Here is a 20696-nt window from a genome sequence, read left to right as displayed (position 1 = left end):
TTTCTAGTCTTCTTTGAAGATTTTTCCTCGCATATACAATCTCCACATTGTAGTTTGCTAGTGATCAGCCCTTAATCATTTTTTTCTCTACTATATTCACCCAGTTGATTTTCATTTAATTCTTATCAGTTGTACATCTCTACTCTGAAGATTCCACTGAACTCCAAACTCACCCATCCAACTTCCTATTAAGTATTTACATTTAAGTGTATAATAGACCCCTTAGCTGGTAAAGAACCTGCCTGCAATGCGGGAGACCTGGGTTCGATCCCTGGGTTGGGAAGATCCCCTGGAGAAGGGAAAGGCTACCCACTCTAGTATTCTGACCTGGAGAATTCCATGGACTGTATATTCCATGGGGTCACAAAGAGTCAAATACGACTGAACAACTTTAACTTTAAACTTGACATCAGTGGCAGCTACTTCCTCCCAAAGCCTTGGAGTCATTCTTGATTACACTTTTTCTTATGAATGTCCTAAACATCTTGGAATGTGAAGTCAAGTGGGCCTTAGAAAGCATCACTACGAACAAAGCTAGTGGAGGTGATGGAATTCCAGTTGAGCTATTTCAAATCTTGAAAGATGATGCTGTGAAAGTGCTACACTCAATATGCCAGCAAATTTTGGAAAACTCAGCAGTGGCCACAGGACTGGAAAAGGTCAGTCTTCATTCCAATCCCAAAAAAAGGCAATGCCAAAAATGCTCAAACTACCACACAATTGCACTCATCTCACACGCTAGTAAAGTCATGCTCAAAATTCTCCAAGCCAGGCTTCAGCAATATGTGAACCATGAACTCCCAGATGTTCAAGCAGGTTTTAGAAAAGGAAGAGGCACCAGAGATCAAATTGCCAACATCCGCTGGATCATGGAGAAAGCAAGAGAGTTCCAGAAAAACATCTATTTCTGCTTCATTGACTATGCCAAACCTTTTGACTTTGTGGATCACAATAAACTGTGGAACATTCTGAAAGAGATGGGAATACCAGACCACCTGACCTGCCTTTTGAGAAACCTGTATGCAGGTCAGGAAGCAACAGTCAGAACTGGACATGGAACAACAGACTGGTTCCAAATAGGAAAAGGAGTACATCAAGGCTGTATATTGTCACCCTGTTTATTTAACTTATATGCAGAGTACATCATGAGGAACGCTGGGCTGGAAGAAGCACAAGCTGGAATCAAGATTGCCAGGAGAAATATCAATAACCTCAGATATGCAGATGACACCACCATTATGGCAGAAAGTGGAGGAACTAAAAAGCCTCTTGATGAAAGTGAAAGAGGAGAGTGAAAAGGTTGGCTTGAAGCTCAGCATTCAGAAAACAAAGATCATGGCATCTGGTCCCATCACTTCATGGCAAATAGATGGGAAAACAGTGGAAACAGTGTCAGACTTTATTTTTTTGGGCTCCAAAATCACTGCAGATGCTTATTGCAGCCAGGAAATTAAAAGAAGCTTACTCCTTGGAAGGAAAGTTATGACCAACCTAGATAGTATATTAAAAAGCAGAGACATTGCTTTGCCAGCCAAGGTCCGTCTAGTCAAGGCTATGGTTTTTCCAGTGGTCATGTATGGATGTGAGAGTTGGACTGTGAAGAAAGCTGATCGCTGAAGATTGATGCTTTTGAACTGTGGTGCTCGAGAAGACTCTTGAGAGCCCCTTGGACTGCAAGGAGATCCAACCAGTCCATTCTAAAGGAGATCAATCATGGGTGTTCATTGGAAGGACTGATGCTAAAGCTGAAACTGCAATACTTTGACCACCTCATGCGTCGAGTTGACTCACTGGAAAAGACTCTAATGCTGGGAGGGATGGGGGCGGGAGGAGAAGGGGACAACAGAGGATGAGATGGCTGGATGGCATCACCAGCTTGATGGATATGAGTTTGAGTGAACTCTGGGTGTTGGTGATGGACAGGGAGGCCTGGCGTGCTGTGATTCATGGGGTCGCAAATAGTTGGACTCAACTGAGTGACTGAACTGAACTGAACTGAACTGAATGCATTTCTACTATCTGTGCTGTTCTCCCCCTAGTTCAGCCCATCATTTTCTCTCACCTGGATTATTGTAACAGCTTCCTTTCTCATTTCCTTGTTTCTCCTGCAACCTTTCTCACCATGTCCCACATAGTCATTCTGTTCTTAACACAGTATTCAAGATGGTCATTGGGCATTATAAACCAGATCATGCCACTCCTCTGCTCAAAACTCTGGAATGGCAAACCATTTAATTCCATTGTTAAAATCCAAATGCTTTAGTGGCCTTTAAAACCCTACCTTGTTACACTCCACCCCATCTCCTACACTTTTCTTCCTTACCTATGCTGTTCCTGACACTGACTTACTGACTTTTTCCAAACATGTGTGGCACTCACTTCCTGTATGCTCTGCCTCTAAATTTCTGTGTAATTTTTCTCCCTTACTTTCTTGAAGTCTTTTCAAAATACCCTTGATAGCAAGGCTTCCCTGACCAACTTATTTCCAATTGCAACCCCTCCCCAGCATCTATTCTTGCCTCTCTATTCTCTCACTTATCTCTTCATAGCAAGTAGTGTTTATCTAATGGGCTGTCAACTGCACACCCATACCCACACCCACACCCTGGTGTGCCTCCTTCCACTGGAATGTAAACTCCAGAAAGATAGCTTTCCCTGCCTTCTCTACTGCTTTCTGCCCTTTCCAAGAATAGTAGGAGAAGCATAGTAGATACTGAAAAGATCTGTGCTGAATGAATATATGAATGACTAACCCAAGATGGAGTGGATTAAATATAGCCCTAACAGCAATGACAACTACTATCACTGCTGGGCACATTTTAAGTAATTTTCATATTTTTAAACCTCATTTACATAAAGAAGAAAGAATTACTGAGAATATCTATAAAATCGTTAACAGAAGTTATCTTTGAGTTTTGAGATTATATAATTTTTTTGTCGATTTTATTTTCATGCCTATGTCTCTCTTATAAATGTTCTACTGTACACCTATCTTATGTTCTACTGTATACCTATACAAAAGATAGATTTTTAGTTATTTTTTCATTTTTACTTTCCTTTTTATTTTTCTTATAATCAGTGTCTCTCCTAGAGACCAAGATTGATTTTGGAAAAAAGATATTTAAAAAGTAACGTTTCACAAATAAGGAATAGCTCTTGACCTGGGTTTTAGTTGATATGACATTTGCTTACTATATTTATTCTCAACACCTGTTGTGAGGCTGTAAGAGAAAAAAAATAAATGAGAACATCTCTCCATAAAAACAGTTGTCAGATATCAAGTAAGGCCTACTTGACCAGACACTTCCAGCTTGTATAAGGCAAGAAAAAGTTAACATAGTTTCCCTGATTTCAGCATTGAAATGAAGTCATTAAAGAGTGCAAAATCTGAAAAGCATCAAATAAAAATCTCCAGTCTCCCAAATTTCCAATAATGCTATATTTGTTATTTATAAAAATGAACTGATCTACTCCCTGAAATGCAGTAACAATTTAAAACACAAAGCAAAATTAAAATCTCACACACTAAAATATACTGAGGCCATTTTAAAACAGGCTTATAGACTCAAGTTTTGCTTAGAATATGACTTTGCAAGAATTGAAGCTAATTGAATTTGGGAAGTGTCAGGCACTATTTATAAGCAAAACCAAATGCTATGAGCTTTTCAAGCTTAAATCCGGTTTAAGCTTCAGTGAACTCAATTTACAAATTCACTTATTTGCTGAATAAAATGCATATAGGGTGTGGGGGATATGATTTCATCAGCAACTTATTGGGGGTTTATATGTCCTATTCTGTTTTTATCCAAATTATAGAAATACTTTTTAACCTTGAAGTAAAGATTTGAAGGGGAAGGATGTAAAAAAGCAAATCAAACATGATTCGATTTGTCTATTAGTTGGAAATATTTTTCAGGGATATAAATGGGGGAATGAAACACTTTGACACATTTTTCTTAGGAAGTACTTTAGGCCATGACTGCCAAAATGGTTGATGCACCTCAGTTGTTAACCTATTCAAATTGCAATTAGAAGGTGTCGCTATCACGAATTAAGATAGTGTAAGCAAATTCAAAGGAGTCTTATTTCTGGCCCTGGAGATGTGGCTCCAAAGAGCAAAGGCTTAGAACAACACCATTCATGAAGGGCAAGCAAAATGACAGGATTAGCAGGAGCCCTTGGGCCCACAGTATGAAATGAAATGAGGGATAATGGATCTAAAGTCTTGGACGTCAATAAAGAGAATGCAAAATGATGGAAGAGACCAGTTAAAAGGGCTTCCCTGGTGGCTCAGATGATAAAGAATCTGCCTGCAATGCCAGAGACCCAAGTTCAATCCCTGGGTTGGAAAGATCTTCTGGAGAAGGGAATGGCAATCCACTTTAGTATTCTTGCCTGGAGAATTCCATGGACAGAGGAGCCTGGTAGGCTACAGTCCATGGGGTCGCAAAGAGTCAGACACTACCGAGTGACTAACACACAAACACACGCACACATACACATGCACACACACACACACACACACACACACACACCAGTTAGAAGGGCTGAGATGACATGCTCTTCTGATGACAGTGCACAAAGGAAATATACTACGTCAGCGAATCTAGAACCATCACTACTATAGATTCTGTGTGCATCAGTTAATGGCATTGTCAGACATAATATCTTTTCTTCATAAAGTCTTACCCCTTGGTGCCACAGAAATAGGAGAGTCAGAATGAAGGTCTTTTATTAGAAGGCTAAAAAAGAGAGACACCCCAACAAGAGCAAGAAGTAGTGAGAATGCCACGAGAAAGAGCTTCATTCATCTTCTTTCCAGGAAATTTGCATGTGTTCAGTTCACCTGGTCCTATTTGTTCACCTTTCCCCAAAGACCATCTGTCCTACTTGTTAATGGTTTACCTGATCTATTTTAGGATCTGTCCCCCTTTCTTCTGTTCTTTGCCACAACTGGAAAGATGACTCAGTACCTCTATTCTCTTTATGGGCTCTGCTCTGCTGTTCCATTAGTGATCTCAGTTTCCAGGTTCAGGTCAGTTTCATTACACTCACTGAACTGGGATCTGTCTTGATTTCTGCCTCACATTTTCTGGACCCTCATATTGCCAAAGCTGTAACACACACAGTTACCTAGGCAGCTATTCTAACTCAGGCATGAGCTTGCAAGAATGGGAGTTAACAACTTGTCAGCCAACTCTTAAACACAGGGGACTACAGAATCCAACAGAAAAATATTTATGCCTCTTAGGTGGGCAATTCAAAAATGCATTCCCCATGAAGAGATTTTAACAATGGGAAATTTTAGCTACATCCAATCAAATATTCTTTCCTTCTTCCCTTCCTTCCTCACTATGTTCCTTCCTCCTTTTCTTCTCTTCTTATCCTTCATTTTTTGTTACTTCCTTTGCACTTTATTCTTTCTTGTAAGACTTTATTGAGATGGAGGATAGTGGCTGCACAAAATACCATCTTATAATGAATCTGAAAAACGAAATTAATGTATCAAGGTGATATGATTTTGAGAAAGTGTTTATAGTTCCATGCACCAGGAATTTTGAGACTTCGGTTTGGATATATAGGTCAGTTCATGAATTGATTGTGGTTAGAAAAAAACACTTTTCCCACTTGACCAATAATTTTTTCTTTTAGCTTTACCTTTTATTATAAAATTTTCAAACATTGAGAAAAAGCGAATTATATAATGAATACCAATACACCCATTACTTGATTTAGCAACTGTTAATATTTAGCATATCTGCTTCATCGATTTTTTTTCCAGAAATGATTTTATAGTAAATTTTTAAAATCATGGTTTTCATCTCTATGTACTTCAGTAAGATATTACTAATAAATAAAATTTTATGCTGAATATCACCAAATACCTTTATGTATGTGTATAGTTTCTCAGAGGAAATTTATTCATAATAGCTAAAAGTTGGAAATAAGTCAAATAAATATCCAAAGTAAATCCATTAACACACTGTGGCATATTTATACTACAGAATATTCCTCAGCTATAAAAAGGAACAATCTCATACATGCTAATATCAAATTGTTCATTAACGTGATTGTATCAATCTATATTCCTGCCAGTACTTTATGAGAACTTCCAATGCATTTGCCACTTCTGGGTTTTTAGATTTTTGTCATTCTGATAACTATAATACTTAAAATGATATTTAAAAAATAGAACTGGTATAAGAATATACAAATTGATGGAAGAAAATAGAGAGCCAAGGATAGACTCACACTTTGGTGGAACCTAACTAAATGCCCTTTTTTGTACAGTTCTTCCGTGTATTCTTGCCACCTAATCTTAATATCTTCTGCTTCTGTTAGGTCCATACCATTTCTGTCCTTTATCGAGCCCATCTTTGCATGAAATGTTCCCTTGGTATCTCTAATTTTCTTGAAGAGATCTCTAGTCTTTCCTATTCTGTTGTTTTCCTCCATTTTTTGCATTGATCGCTGAGGAAGGCTTTCTTATCTCTCCTTGCTATTCTTTGGAACTCTGCATTCAGATGCTTATATCTTTCCTTTTCTCCTTTGCTTTTCACTTCTCTTCTTTTCACAGCTATTTGTAAGGCCTCCCCAGACAGCCATTTTGCTTTTTTTGCATTTCTTTGCCATCAGGATGGTCTTGATCACTGTCTCCTGTACAATGTCACGAACCTCCATCCATAGTTCATCAGGCACTCAATCTATCAGATCTAGTCCCTTAATTCTAGTTCTCATTTCTACTGTATAATCATCCGTTCCGTTCTGTCGCTCAGTGGTGTCCGACTCTTTGCGACCCCGTGGACTGTAGCCTACCAGGCTTCTCCGTCCATGGGATTCTCCAGGCAAGAATACTGGAGTGGGTTACCGTTTCCTTCTCCAGGGGATCTTCCCGACCCAGGGATCGAACCTGGGTCTCCCGCATTGGAGGCAGATGCTTTAACCTCTGAGCCACCAGGGAAGCCCAAGGGATTTGATTTAGGTCATATCTGAATGGTCTAGTGGTTTTCCATACTTTCTTCAATTTAAGTCTGAATTTGGCAATAAGGAGTTCATGATCTGAGCCACAGTCAGCTCCTAGTCTTGTTTTTGCTAACTGTATAGAGATTCTTCATCTTTGGCTGCAAAGAATATAATCAATCTGATTTTGGTATTGACCATCTGGTGATGTCCATGTGTAGAGTCTTCTCTTGTGTTGTTGGAAGAGGGTGTTTGCTATGACCAGTGTGTTCTCTTGGCAAAACTCTATTAGCCTTTGCCCGGCTTCATTCCGTACTCCAAGGCCAAATTTGCCTGCTACTCCAGGAAAATTTCTTTACTTCCTACTTTTGCATTCTAGTCCCCTATAATGAAAAGGACATCTTTTTTGGGTGTTAGTTCTTAAAGGTCTTATAGGTCTCATAGAACGACTCAACAGTTACTGGTTGGGGCATAGGCTTGGATTACTGTAATACTGAATGGTTTGCCTTGGAAACGAACAGAGATCATTCTGTCGTTTTTGAGATTGCATCCAAGTACTGCATTTCAGACTCTTTTGTTGACCATGATGGCTACTCCATTCCTTCTAAGGGATTGTTGCTCACAGTAGTAGAAATAACTGTCATCTGAGTTAAATTCACCCATTCCAGTCCATTTTAGTTCACTGATTCCTAAAATGTCTACATTCACTCTTGCCATCTCCTGTTTGACCACTTCCAATTTGCCTTGATTCATGGACCTAACATTCCAGGTTCCTATGCAATATTGCTCTTTACAGCATTGGACCATGCTCCAATAATAATATCTTGTGACCAAGATAATCACAATGGTGTGATCACTCACCTAGAGCCAGACATCTTGGAATGTGAAGTCAAGTGGGCCTTAGAAAGAATTACTATGAACAAAGCTAGTGGAGGTGATGGAATTCCAATTGAGCTATTTCAAATCCTGAAAGATGCTGCTGTGAAAGTGCTACACTCAATATGACAGCAAATTTGGAAAACTCAGCAGTGGCCACAGGACTGGAAAAGGTCAGTCTTCATTCCAATCCCAAAGAAAGGCAATGTCAAAGAATGTCAAAGTACCACACAATTGCACTCATCTCACACGCTAGTAAAGTCATGCTCAAAATTCTCCAAGCCAGGCTTCAGCAATACGTGAACTGTGAACTTCCAGATGTTCAAGCAGGTTTTAGAAAAGGAAGAGGCACCAGAGATCAAATTGCCAGCATCCGATGGATCATGGAAAAAGCAAGAGAGTTCCAGAAAGACATCTATTTCTGCTTCGTTGACTATGCCAAAGCCTTTGACTGTGTGGATCACAATAAACTGTGGAACATTCTGAGAGATGGGAATACCAGACCACCTGACCTGCCTCTTGAGAAACCTGTATGCAAGTCAGGAAGCAACAGTTAGAACCAGACATGGAACAACAGACTGGTTCCAAATAGGAAAGGAGTACATCAAGACTGTATATTGTCACCCTGCTTATTTAACTTCTATGCAGAGTACATCATGAGGAATGCTGGGCTGGAAGAAGCACAAGCTAGAATCAAGATTGCCGGATATGCAGATATGCAGATGACACCTCAGATATGCAGATGACACCTCAGTTATGCAGATGACACTACCCTTATGGCAGAAAGTGAAGAGGAACTAAAAAACCTCTTGATGAAAGTGAAAGAGGAGAGTGAAAAAGTTGGCTTGAAGCTCAACATTCAGAAAACTAATTTCATGGTATCTGGTCCCATCACTTCATGACAAATAGATGGGGAAACAGTGAAAACAGTGTCAGATTTTATTTTTCTGGACTCCAAAATCACTGCAGATGGTGATTGCAGCCATGAAATTAAAAGACGCTTACTCCTTGGTTGGAAAGTTAGGACCAATCTAGATAGTATATTAAAAAGCAGAGACATTCGTTTGCCAGCCAAGGTCCGTCTAGTCAAGGCTATGGTTTTTCCCGTGGTCATGTATGAATGTGACAGTTGGACTGTGAAGAAAGCTGAGCACCGAAGAATTGATGCTTTTAAACTGTGGTGTTGGAGAAGACTCTTGAGAGTCCCTTGGACTGCAAGGAGTTCCAACCAGTCCATCCTAAAGGAGATCAGTCCTATGTGTTCATTGGAAGGACTGATGCTAAAGCTGAAACTCCAATACTTTGGTCACCTCATGCGAAGAGTTGACTCACTGGAAAAGTCTCTGATGCTGGGAGGGATTGGAGGTGGTAGGAGAAGGGGACAACAGAGAATGAGATGGTGAATGGTATCACCAACTCGATGGACATGAGTTTGAGTGAATTCCAGGAGTTGGTGATAGACAGGGAGGCCTGGTGTGCTGCGATTCATGGGGTCACAAATAGTCGGACATGACTGAGCGACTGAACTGAACTGAAGTAAATGCTGCCCAATACCTTTATCACACCTACCAACAATGCCATCTGTTACTCACCACAATTCCATTTCATGAAAAACCTCTTGATAAGATCAAATTAAGGATCAGATAAGATCAAATTGAAGATATCATGCTATATTTAATTATTTCTCTTGTTTGTTTTCATTTTACTTCTTTTAATGACTTTCCGTGGTAGTTCAGACAGTAAAGAATCTGCCTGCAATGCAGGAGACCTGGGTTTGATCCCTGGATCAGGAAGATCCTCTGGAGAAGGGAATGGCAACCCACTCCAGTATTCTTGCCTGGAGAATCCCATGGAAGGAAGAGCCAGGAGGGTTACAGTCCATGAGGTCACAAAGAGCTGGACACAACTGAAGCGACTTACACAACACAATGGCTATTTTTGACTTTTAACAAAATTCTGCCATATGTCTTTTATAATGTTCTGCCTTGTAGATTTCTCAGATTGTTTCCTCTGATTCTATTGAATTTTTTCCTCTATACCTTGGATTTGTGTAAATAAAACTTAGATGTAAATAATTGATTATATTCAGGTTAAATATTTTTAAAACGAAGTTTCTTAGAGGATGTGGCACTATAATATTTCATCAGATTCCCATATGAAAAACTACATTTATTGATAGTCTATTCTATAATGAACATTGCACCCAGAATTGGCAAATATCTTGGGAAAGAAGACCCATTAAATCTTTGCTCACAGAGATCTCAAGCTCTTTCACTTCCCAACTTTTCTCAGGCATAGGATACTTTCTGACTGAAAAGAGACATTTCTCTTCAAGTAGTTGTCCTGCTTCCCTCTCTGTAATTGTTAGTGAATATATGAGTGATTTATTTTTGATATGTTTTATAGATGTTGTTATTTTTATTGAGTTATAATTGGCATGCAACATCATATTAATTTTAGGTGTGCAGTATAGTGATTTGGTATTTTTTATATATTATGTAATGATCACCACAATAAGACCACTACCATCTGTCACCATACAAAGTCATTACAATATTTTTGACTATATTACCTATGTGTACATTATATCTCTGTGTCTTATTTGTCTTAATTACCTTTACTTATTTCTTTCTTCTCCCCACCACCCTCCTGTTTGTTAAACATCAGCTTGTTCTCTGTATCTGACTCTATTTTTGTTTTATTTGTTTTGCATTTTTCGTACAATGACTTTTTGTATCATAAAGTTTCATAATTGATGAACATTTGCTTCTCTTTCTTAAATACATTTACAAGGATGTTATCTTCTACTTTTATTCTTATTGAATAAGCAAGCACATTTGTTGTTTAGTTGCTAAGTCATGTCCAATTATTTGCAAGCCCATAGACTGCAGTATGTCAGACCTCCATGTCATTCGTTAACTCCTGAGATTTGCTCAAATTCATGTTCATTGAGTCAGTGATGCCATCCAACCGTCTCATCCTCTGCCACCCCTTTCTCCTCCTGCTTTCAATCTTTCCCAGCATCAGAGTCTTTTCCAATGAGTTGGCTCTTTGCATCAGGTGGCCAAAGGATTGGAACTTCAGATTTAACATCAGTCCTTCCAATGAAGCAAGCACATGGATCCTGGAATTCTGGAGCCTAACACTGTGGACATGGTCAGGTTTAACAATTTATTGCCTAATTATTTAATTATATTCATAGTGAGAACCTTAGGCATGCTGATGGTCAGATAACTAAACAATGCCTTTGTTATTCTATTAACCAACTCAGGTTAAATAATCCAGCATGTTCTGCATTCCAACCAGCAGTTTTCATTTAATTTATTATTTTCTCACTATCACAATTTTCCTTCTTGGAACTGCCCCACTTATTTTTCTTTTACCTGTCAAATTTATTTTGAAATCCTTTTCCTTAACTTTATGTTTCTTCTTAATAAGGTAGTGTACTTTCTTCATAAATATTCAGTAAAAAATAAAATTTCATTCTATGTATTTATCATTTAGATGTTAACTCCCAAACCACAACCTACTCCTTCTTCCCAAGCACCATCTCCCTGCTAATAGGGTAGAGATGTTCTTCTTACTTTTTATATACTAATATATGTAATTTACTTATTCATCCAAAGTTGACTTTAATGTTGATTTTGATACAAGTTAATCAAAAGGAATACCAGACCACCTGACCTGCCTCTTGAAAAACCTGTATACAGGTCAGGACGCAACAGTTAGAACTGGTCATGGAACAACAGACTGGTTCCAAATAGGAAAAGGAGTACGTCAAGATTGTATATTGTCACCTTGCTTATTTAACTTATATGCAGAGTACATCATGAGGAATGCTGGGCTGGAAGAAGCACCAGCTGGAATCAAGATTGCCGGGAGAAATATCAATAACCTCAGATATGCAGATGACACCACCCTTATGGCAGAAAGTGAAGAGGAACTCAAAAGCCTCTTGATGAAAGTGAAAGAGGAGAGTGAAAAGGTTGGCTTGAAGCTCAACATTCAGAAAACAAAGATTATGGCATCTGGTCCCATCACTTCATGGCAAATAGATGGGGAAACAGTGGAAACAGTGTCAGACTTTATTTTTGGGGGCTCCAAAATCACTGTAGATGCTGATTGCAGCCATGAAATTAAAAGACGCTTACTCCTTGGAAGGAAAGTTAGGACCAACCTAGATAGCATATTAAAAAGCAGAGACATTACTTTGCCAACAAAGGTCCATCTAGTCAAGGCAATGGTTTTTCCTGTGGTCATGTATGGATGTGAGAGTTGGATTGTGAAGAAAGCTGATCTCTGAAGAATGGATGCTTTTGAACTGTGGTGCTGGAGAAGACTCTTGAGAGTCCCTTGGACTGCAGGGAGATCCAACCAATCCATTCTAGAGGAGATCGATCATGGATGTTCATTGGAAGGATTGATGCTAAAGCTGAAACTCCAATATTTTGGCCAACTCATGTGACGAGTTGACTCACTGGAAAAGACTCTGATGCTGGGAGGGATTGGGGGTAGGAGGAGAAGGGTACGACAGACGATGAGATGGCTGGATGGCATCACCGACTCGATGGACATGAGTTTGAGTGAACTTTGGGAGTTGGTGATGGACAGGGAGGCCTGGCGTGCTGTGATTCATGGGGTCGCAAAGAGTCGGACATGACTGAGCGACTGAATTGAACTGAACTGAATTGAATCAAAAATGTAATGTTGAGTGTTGGACTTAAGATGATGTCTTTATTCTGCTCAGGATTCTTGAAAATGGATCTAGCTATTCGGTCAACATTAAGGAATCTCTTTCAGTTCAGTTCAGTTCAGTCGCTCAGTCGTGTCCGACTCTCCGCGACCCCATGAATCACAGCACGCCAGGCCTCCCTGTCCATCACCAACTCCCGGAGTTCACTCAAACTCATGTCCACAGAGTCGGTGATGCCATCCAGCCATCTCATTCTCTGTCATCCCCTTCTCCTCCCGGCCCCAACCTTTTCCAGCATCAGAGTCTTTTCCAGTGAGTCAACTTGTCACATGAGGTGGCCAAAGTATTGCAGTTTCAGCTTTAGCATCAGTCCATCCAATGAACACCCAGGAATGATCTCCTTTAGAATGGACTGGTTGGATCTCTTTGCAGTATAAGGGACTCTCAAGAGTCTTCTCCAACACCACAGTTCAAAAACATCAATTCTTCGGCGATCAGCTTTCTTCACAGTCCAACTCTCACATCCATACACGACCACGGGAAAAACCATTGCCTTGACTAGACGGAGCTTGGTTGGCAAAGTAATGTCTCTGCTTTTTAATATACTATCAAGGTTGGCCATAACTTTCCTTCCAAGGAGTAAGCGTCTTTTAATTTCATGGCTGCGATCAGCATCTGCAGTGATTTTGGAGCCCCCCAAAATAAAGTCTGACACTGTTTCCACTGTTTTTTCATCTATTTCGCATGATGTGATGGGACCAGATGCCATGATCTTTCAGCAAAAAATATTTTATTTCCGTACAATAAGATATAGTTTCTGATCTCAAAGAACTTCTGGCTTAGTGGTTATCAAAGTCTTAATGGAATCATCAACATTAGCATCACTTGGAAAACTGTTGGAAATGCAAATTCTGGGACCCACCTTAGCCTCACTCAATCAGAAATTTTAAGCGTATATCCCAAGAATTTGTGTTTATGCAAGCCTTCCAGGTGATTCTGCCATATGCTGAGGTTTGAAAAATACTGCTCTAGCCTAAGAGATGGGCTGCCCTGGTGGCTCAGAGGTAAAGAATTCACCTGCAGTGCAGGAGATGTGGTTTCGATCCCTGGGTTGGGAGGATCTCCTGGTGAAGGAAATGACAACCCACTCCAGTATTCTTGCCTATGAAATCCCATGGCAAGAGGGGCCTGTGGGCTACAGTCCATGGTGTGACAAAAGTGTAGGACAGGACTCAGTAACTAAACAACAAAAAGTCTAAGAGATACTATTACGTAAATATGCAAATAGTATGCTAGGTTTCAAGCAGTCTCAATCCCTTAGTGTAATTCACTGATTAGTCTAAATAAATTGCCTCCAATTACTTTATTCATTCATAATGCAAATATGAGTGAATCCCTTTGTCCTTTTTCTTGGATCATTTGTGAAAAATATAAAAGTGCAAAAGAAGAAAATTGAAGGAGAATAAACATAACATAGTTTTTCCTCAAAAATATTAAAAGTGTATTTTCTTCTAAGTCCTTAGTTGTAAGTTTTCCTCTGTGAACTACTTGTTAAAATAAGGGACAGAATGATTACTATTTTCATTTTCTTGAGCTATTGGAAAAAAAGTGAAGTGACTCATAAAACAGATGTCAGAGATGAAGGATCTGGGACCTCATATTTCATCCAGTCCGTTCACTTGCTTGAACAAAATTGTTTCTTTCAGTGTATTTTCTGGTGTTTTGTTGAGCCTAATTTTTTCAACTGGATAACATATTTGGTTGTGTATGAAGCAGACTTTTATACAAAGTCTATCTTCTATATATATGGATTCAACCTGGCATTTTTCTGTTTTCAATACATTTGGATTGATGGATCATAAGCACTTGATCTGTTGTGCGTATAGGGATATTTGACTCTTTCACTCCCCATGGCATAACTTGATTCAGTCCTACCCTAGTGCTCTTCTCAAAATGAGTTTCTCAGGTTGGTCTTCCTGACATATTCTTCAGTACTTTTTTTAGATATCTAGCTTAAGCAAAACATGCAAGAAGAGAAGCTGAGAATATAAAATGTGTCAGAGTATTTGCACCATTGAGATAAAAGAAAACCAAATGAAAGCAGAACAAAATAAAATGCCACTTTAATGGAATCTGACAGAATATTGAATTGCTATGAAAAACTTTAAGTAGATACTAAGTGCTTAAGGAAGCTATTCTTTAAACACTGTGAGCAGATCTGCAGTTCAAGTGTACATGTGCCTTCCTTCTTCCTCTGCTCTTTTCTCTCTCTCCTCTTGCCAGTGCCTCCCCTGTATTTCTTCCCCTTCCTTCCTTTCTTCTTTCCCTCCTTGCCTTCTCTCCCTCTCCCTCTTCTTTTTTATGTCATCATTTATTTCACAAACATTTATTAAGTAACATATAAGTCATATCAAACACCCTCTTTCAACAACCCAAGAGATGACTCTACACATGGACATCACCAGATGGTCAATACCAAAATCAGACTGATTCTATTCTTTGCAGCTGAAGATGGAAAAACTTGATACAGTCACCAAAAAACAAGACCAGGAGCTGACTGTGGCTCAGATCATGAACTCCTTATTGCCAAACTCACACGTAAATTGAAGAAAGTAGGGAAAACCACAAGACCATTCAGGTGTGACCTAAATAAAATCTCTTACAATTAAACAATGGAAGTGACAAACTGATCAGGGGGATTAGATCAAATGGATTAGATCTGATAGAATGTCTGAAAGCCTGTGGATGGAGGTTCATGACATTATACAGGAGGAAGTGATCAAGACTATCCCCCCAAAAAAAGAAATGCAAAAAGGCAACATGGTTGTCTGAGGATAACCTTACAAATAGCTGAGAAAGGAAGAGAAGCTAAAGGCAAAGGAGAAAAAGAAAGATATACCCATCTGAATACAGACGTCCAAATAATAGCAAGGAGAAATAAAGAAGTTTCCTCAGTGTTCAACGCAAAGAAATAGAGGAAAACAAGAGAATGGGAAAGACTGGAGAGCTCTTCAAGAAAATTAGAGATTCCAAGGGAACTATTCATGCAAAGATGGGCTCAATAAAGGACAGAAATGGTAGGGACCTAACAGAAGCAGAAGATGTTAAGAAGAGGTGGCAAGAATATATAGAACTATGCAAAAAAGATCTTAATGACCCAGATAGCAATCCTGGTGTGATCACACACCTAGAGCCAGACATGCTGGAGTGCAAAGTCAAGTGGACCTTGGTAAATGTCACTAGAACAAAGCTAGTGGAGGTGATGAAATTCCAGTTGAGTTATTTCAAAACCTAAAAGATAATGTGGTGAAAGTGCTGCACTCAATGTGCTAGCAAATTTGGAAAACTCAGCAGTGGCCACAGGACGGGAAAAGGTCAACTTTAATTCCAATCCCAAAGAAAGGCAATGCCAAAGAATTCTCAAACTACCACACAATTGCACTCATCTCACATGCTAGCAAAGTAATGCTCAAAATTCTCCAAGCCAGGCTTCAATAGTATGTGAACTGTGAACTTCCACATATTCAGGCTGGATTTAGAAATGGCAGAGGAATCAGAGATCAAATTGCCAATATCTGTGGGATCATCCAAAAAGTAATAGAGTTCCAGAAAAACATCTACTTCTACTTCATTGAGTACACCAAAGCCTTTGACTATGTGGATCACAACAAACTGTAGACAATTCTTAAAGAGATGGCAGTACCAGACCATCTTACCTGCATCCTGAGAAACCTGTTGTAGGTCAAGAAGCAACAGTTAGAACCGGACATGGAACAACAGACTGGTTCTAAATTGGGAAAGGGTACTTCAAGAGAGTGTATTGTCACCGTGCTTATTTAACTTCAATGCAGAATACATCATGCTAAATGCCGGACTGGATGAAGCACAAGGAGAAATCAAGATTGCAGGGAGAAGTATCAATAAATCCATATATGCAAATGAAACTACCATTATGACAGAAAATGAAGAGGAACTAAAGAGCCTCTTGATGAAAGTGAAAGAGGAGAGTAAAAAAGCTGGCTTAAAACTCAACATTCAAAAAAGGAAGATCATGGCGTCTCGTGCCATCACTTTATTGTAAATAGATGGAAAGACGATGGAGACAGTGAGACACTTTATTGTCTTGTCTCCAAAATCACTGCAGATGGTGACTGCAGCCATGAAATTAAAAAACGTTTGCTCCTTGGAAGAAAAGCTATGGTCAATCTAGACAGTATATTAAAAAGCAGAGAATTACTTCGCTGACAAAGTTCTGTTTAGTCAAAGCTATGGTTTTTCGGTAGTCATATATGGATTGAGAGTTGGACTGTAAAGAAAGCTGAGTACAAAAGAATCAATGCTTTTGAACTGTGGTGTTGGAGAAGACTCTTGAGCGACCCTTGGACTGCAGGATCAAACCAGTCAATCCTAAAGGATATCAGTCCTTAATATTCATTGGAAGGACTGATGCTAAAGCTGAAGCTCCAATACTTTCGCCACCTGATGCAAAAAATTGACTCATTGGAAAAGACCCCAATGCTGGGAAAGATTTAAGAAAGGAGGAGACGGGGACGACACAGGATGAGATGGTTGGATGGTGTCACTCACTCGATGTACATTAGTTTGAGCAAGTTCTGGGGGTTGATTATGGCCAGGGAAGCCTGGAACACTACAGTCCACGGGGTCGCAAAGAGTCGGATTTGAATGAATGCCTGGACTGAACGGAAACCTGTATGTTAAAAAGGGCTTTTGGAGAAGGAAATGGCAACCAATTCCATATTCTTCCCATGAACAGAGGAGCCTGGTGGACTATGGTCCATTGGAGTAGCAACGAGTCAGATTTGTCTGAGCGACTAAACAACAACAAAGGGCTTTATCAGCTGTGTGCATTTAGATGGCACTGAACATTGCTATACTACAACTTCCTTTTCTGAAAAAAGTAGTAGCAACCTCCTAGAATTGTTAAATGACACGCTGCATGTGAAAATGTTTACAGACTACCTCAACACATTGTAAAATTTGGGTGTCATCCCTCATTTAAACATCAAAATATCATTGTTTAATAAGAATGATGATATTCCTACTTGAGATCTAATTAACAGTCTGTAGTAAGTGTCCTACACGTCCAAACTGTTGGATCTTTTTAAAATACACAGCTCTGGAAAAATATGTATCTGTCTCTGTGCACATATGCATGGATGCCTGCTTGCCTGTTTTAGGAAGATTTGGAATATCCTAATGCTAAGCAAAGCTCTGGGGAATCACTTATTGAAGTTGGTTTAGTGGGTAACCATGCATTTCTAAAAGCCTTGAAAACAGTAGATTCGATGCACAAAGAAAATGTGCACATCAGATTGCTGTATTTAGTGAATTTAGAAAGTTGGGGCTTCAATTTAAATTATACACAGGAGAAATTTTAAAAAATATTTCCTACTTTCTTGTTTTAAGAAATAGCTCTTAGAATTGAACAAGTACATGGTGTGAATTGATTACACATGTTTTTAAGCTTTTGGTTTTTATATTCAATACATTTGAAATATCATAACTATAATTTAAATCTTATTAATACTATTTTAAAAATTCAATAATAAAACATTTGAAAGACTTGTGCTTTGAAATGAGAATTATAAAATGTTTGTTCCCAGTGTTTGTATTACAGACCATCACTCATTCCATTATTAATTATCAATCTTTTGTGGTCCATCACTAATATTTGCTGGTGAAATGCTAATCTGAGCATATCTGGAAACAGAATGACCCAGTTGGTCAATATTCTTCCTTGGAAAAGTAACTTGAAGCCCTCCCTCACTTTTAGAAAATTTCTGAATAGTCACTTGATTGGGGGATACCTGATGACTAATTACTATCAGGTTAATCACCACAACAAAAATTCTTTTTTTTTTTTCTTTTCTGCTACTATTAGTGACCTGAAAGTGAAAGTCATTCAGTTGTGTCAGACACTGTGCAACCCCATGGACTTTATCATGGAATTCTGTAGGCCAGAATATTGGCGTAGGTAGCCTTTCCCTTCTCCAGGGGATCTTCCCAACCCAGGGATCAAACTTAGGTCTCCCGTAGTGCAGGTAGATTATTTAACAGCTGAGTCATAAGGGAAGCCCATATTACTATAACTGAATGTGTTTCTATTTGTTACTTGAGCAAATTAAACACGATTTTCTAGATCTTGTGCTCAGTTGTGTCCAACTCTTTGTGGCTCCATGGACTGTAGCCCACCAGGCTCCTCTGCCCATGGGATTTTCAAGGCAAGAGTATTGGAGTGGGATGCCATTTCCTGCTTCAGGGAAACTTCCTGACCAAGAGATCAAACCAGCATGTCCAGTGTCTCCTGTGTTGGCAGACAGATTTTTTTTTTTTTACCACTAGAACTACCTGGGAATCCCAGATTCCCAACCTGGGGATCTGGCAAAGGGACTGAGAACCCCCAGAGAATTTGACTTTGGAGGCCAATGGGATTTGATTACAGAACTTACATAGAACTGGGGAAACAGACTCTTGGAGGGCACAAACAAAACCTTGTGTGCACCAGTACCCAGGAGAAAGGGGCAATGACCCCACAAGAGACAGACCTAGGCTTGTCTGTGAGTATCCAGGAGTCTCCAGAGGGGGCATGGGTCAGTGGTGGCCTGCTGCAGGGTCAGAGGCACTTAGTACAGCAGTGTGGGCACGGGATCTTTTGAAGGAGATCACTATTATCTTCATTACCTCCGTCATAGTTTGGTCTCAGGTCAAGTGACAGGGAGGGAACACAGCCCCACCCATCAACAGAAAACTAGATTAAAGATTTACTGAGCATGGCCCTGCCCATCAGAACAAGACCCAAATTCCTCTACAGTCAGTCTCTCCCTTCAGAAAGCTTCCATCAACCTCTTGTCCTCATCCCTCAGAGGGCTGACAGAATGAAAACCACAATCACAGAAAACTAATCAAACTGATCACATGGATGGACCACAGCCTTTTCTAACTCAATGAAACTATGAGCATTGCCATGTAGGGCCACCCAAGACACACAGGTCTTGGTGAAGAGTCCTGACAAAACGTGGTCCACTGCACTTGGGAATGGCAAACCACTTCAGTATTCTAGCCCCATGAACAGTAGGAAAAGGCAAAAAGATAGGACGCTGAAAGATGAACTCTCCAGGTCAGTAGGTGCCCAATATGCAACTGGAGATAAGTGGAGAAATAACACCAGAAATAATGAAGAGACAGAGCTGAAGTGAAAACAATGCCCAGTTGTGGATGTGACTGGTGACGGAAGTAAAGTCCGATGCTGTAAAGAGCAATACTGCATAGGAACCTGGAATGTTAGGTCCATGAATCAAGGTAAAATGGAAGTGGTCAAACAGGAGATAGCAAGAGTGAACATTGACATTTTAGGAAGCAGTGAACTAAAATGAACTGGAATAGGTGAATTTAATTCAGATGCCTATATATCTACTACTGTGGGCAGGAATCCCTTAGAAGAAATGGAATAGCCCTCATAGTCAACAAAAGAGGCAGAAAGCAGTATTTGGGTGCAGTCTCAAAAATGCAGCCAATGATGGAGAAGCTATATACAGGCAACAAAAACAAGACCGGGAGCTGACTGAGGCTCAGATCATGAATTTCTTATTGCCAAATTCAGACTTAAATTGAAGAAAGTAGGGAAAACTACTAGTCCATTCAGGTATGATCTAAATCAAATCCCTTATGATTATACAGTGGAAATGATAAGTAAATTCAAGGGATTAGATCAAATAGACAGAGGGTTGTGACATTGTACAAGAGGCCGTGATCAAGACCATCCCCAAGAAACAGAAAAGGAAAAAGGAAAAATGGTTGTCTGAGGAGGCCATACAAATAGCTGAGAAAAGAAGAGAAGCAAAAGGCAAAAGAGAAAAGGAAAGATATATCCATTTGAATACAGAGTTCCAAAGAAGAGCAAGGAGAGATAAGAAAGCCTTCCTCAGTGACCAATGCAAAGAAATAGCGAAAACAATAAAATGGGAAAGATTAGAGGTCTCTTAATGAAAATTAGATATACATAGGGAATATTTCATGCAACAATGGGCATAATAAAGGACAGAAACAGTATGGACCAAACAGAAACAGAAGATATTAAGAAGAGGTGGCAAGAATACACAGAACAACTATACAAAAATTATCTTCACAACCCAGATAACCATGATAG

This window comes from Moschus berezovskii, chromosome 8, assembly GCF_049115385.1.
Source record: "Moschus berezovskii isolate FMDL1 chromosome 8, NW_MosBer_1.0, whole genome shotgun sequence".
Classification (NCBI taxonomy): Eukaryota; Metazoa; Chordata; class Mammalia; order Artiodactyla; family Moschidae; genus Moschus; species Moschus berezovskii.
The sequence above is the reverse complement of the archived record's forward strand: the minus strand, read 5'-3'. Positions refer to the sequence as shown.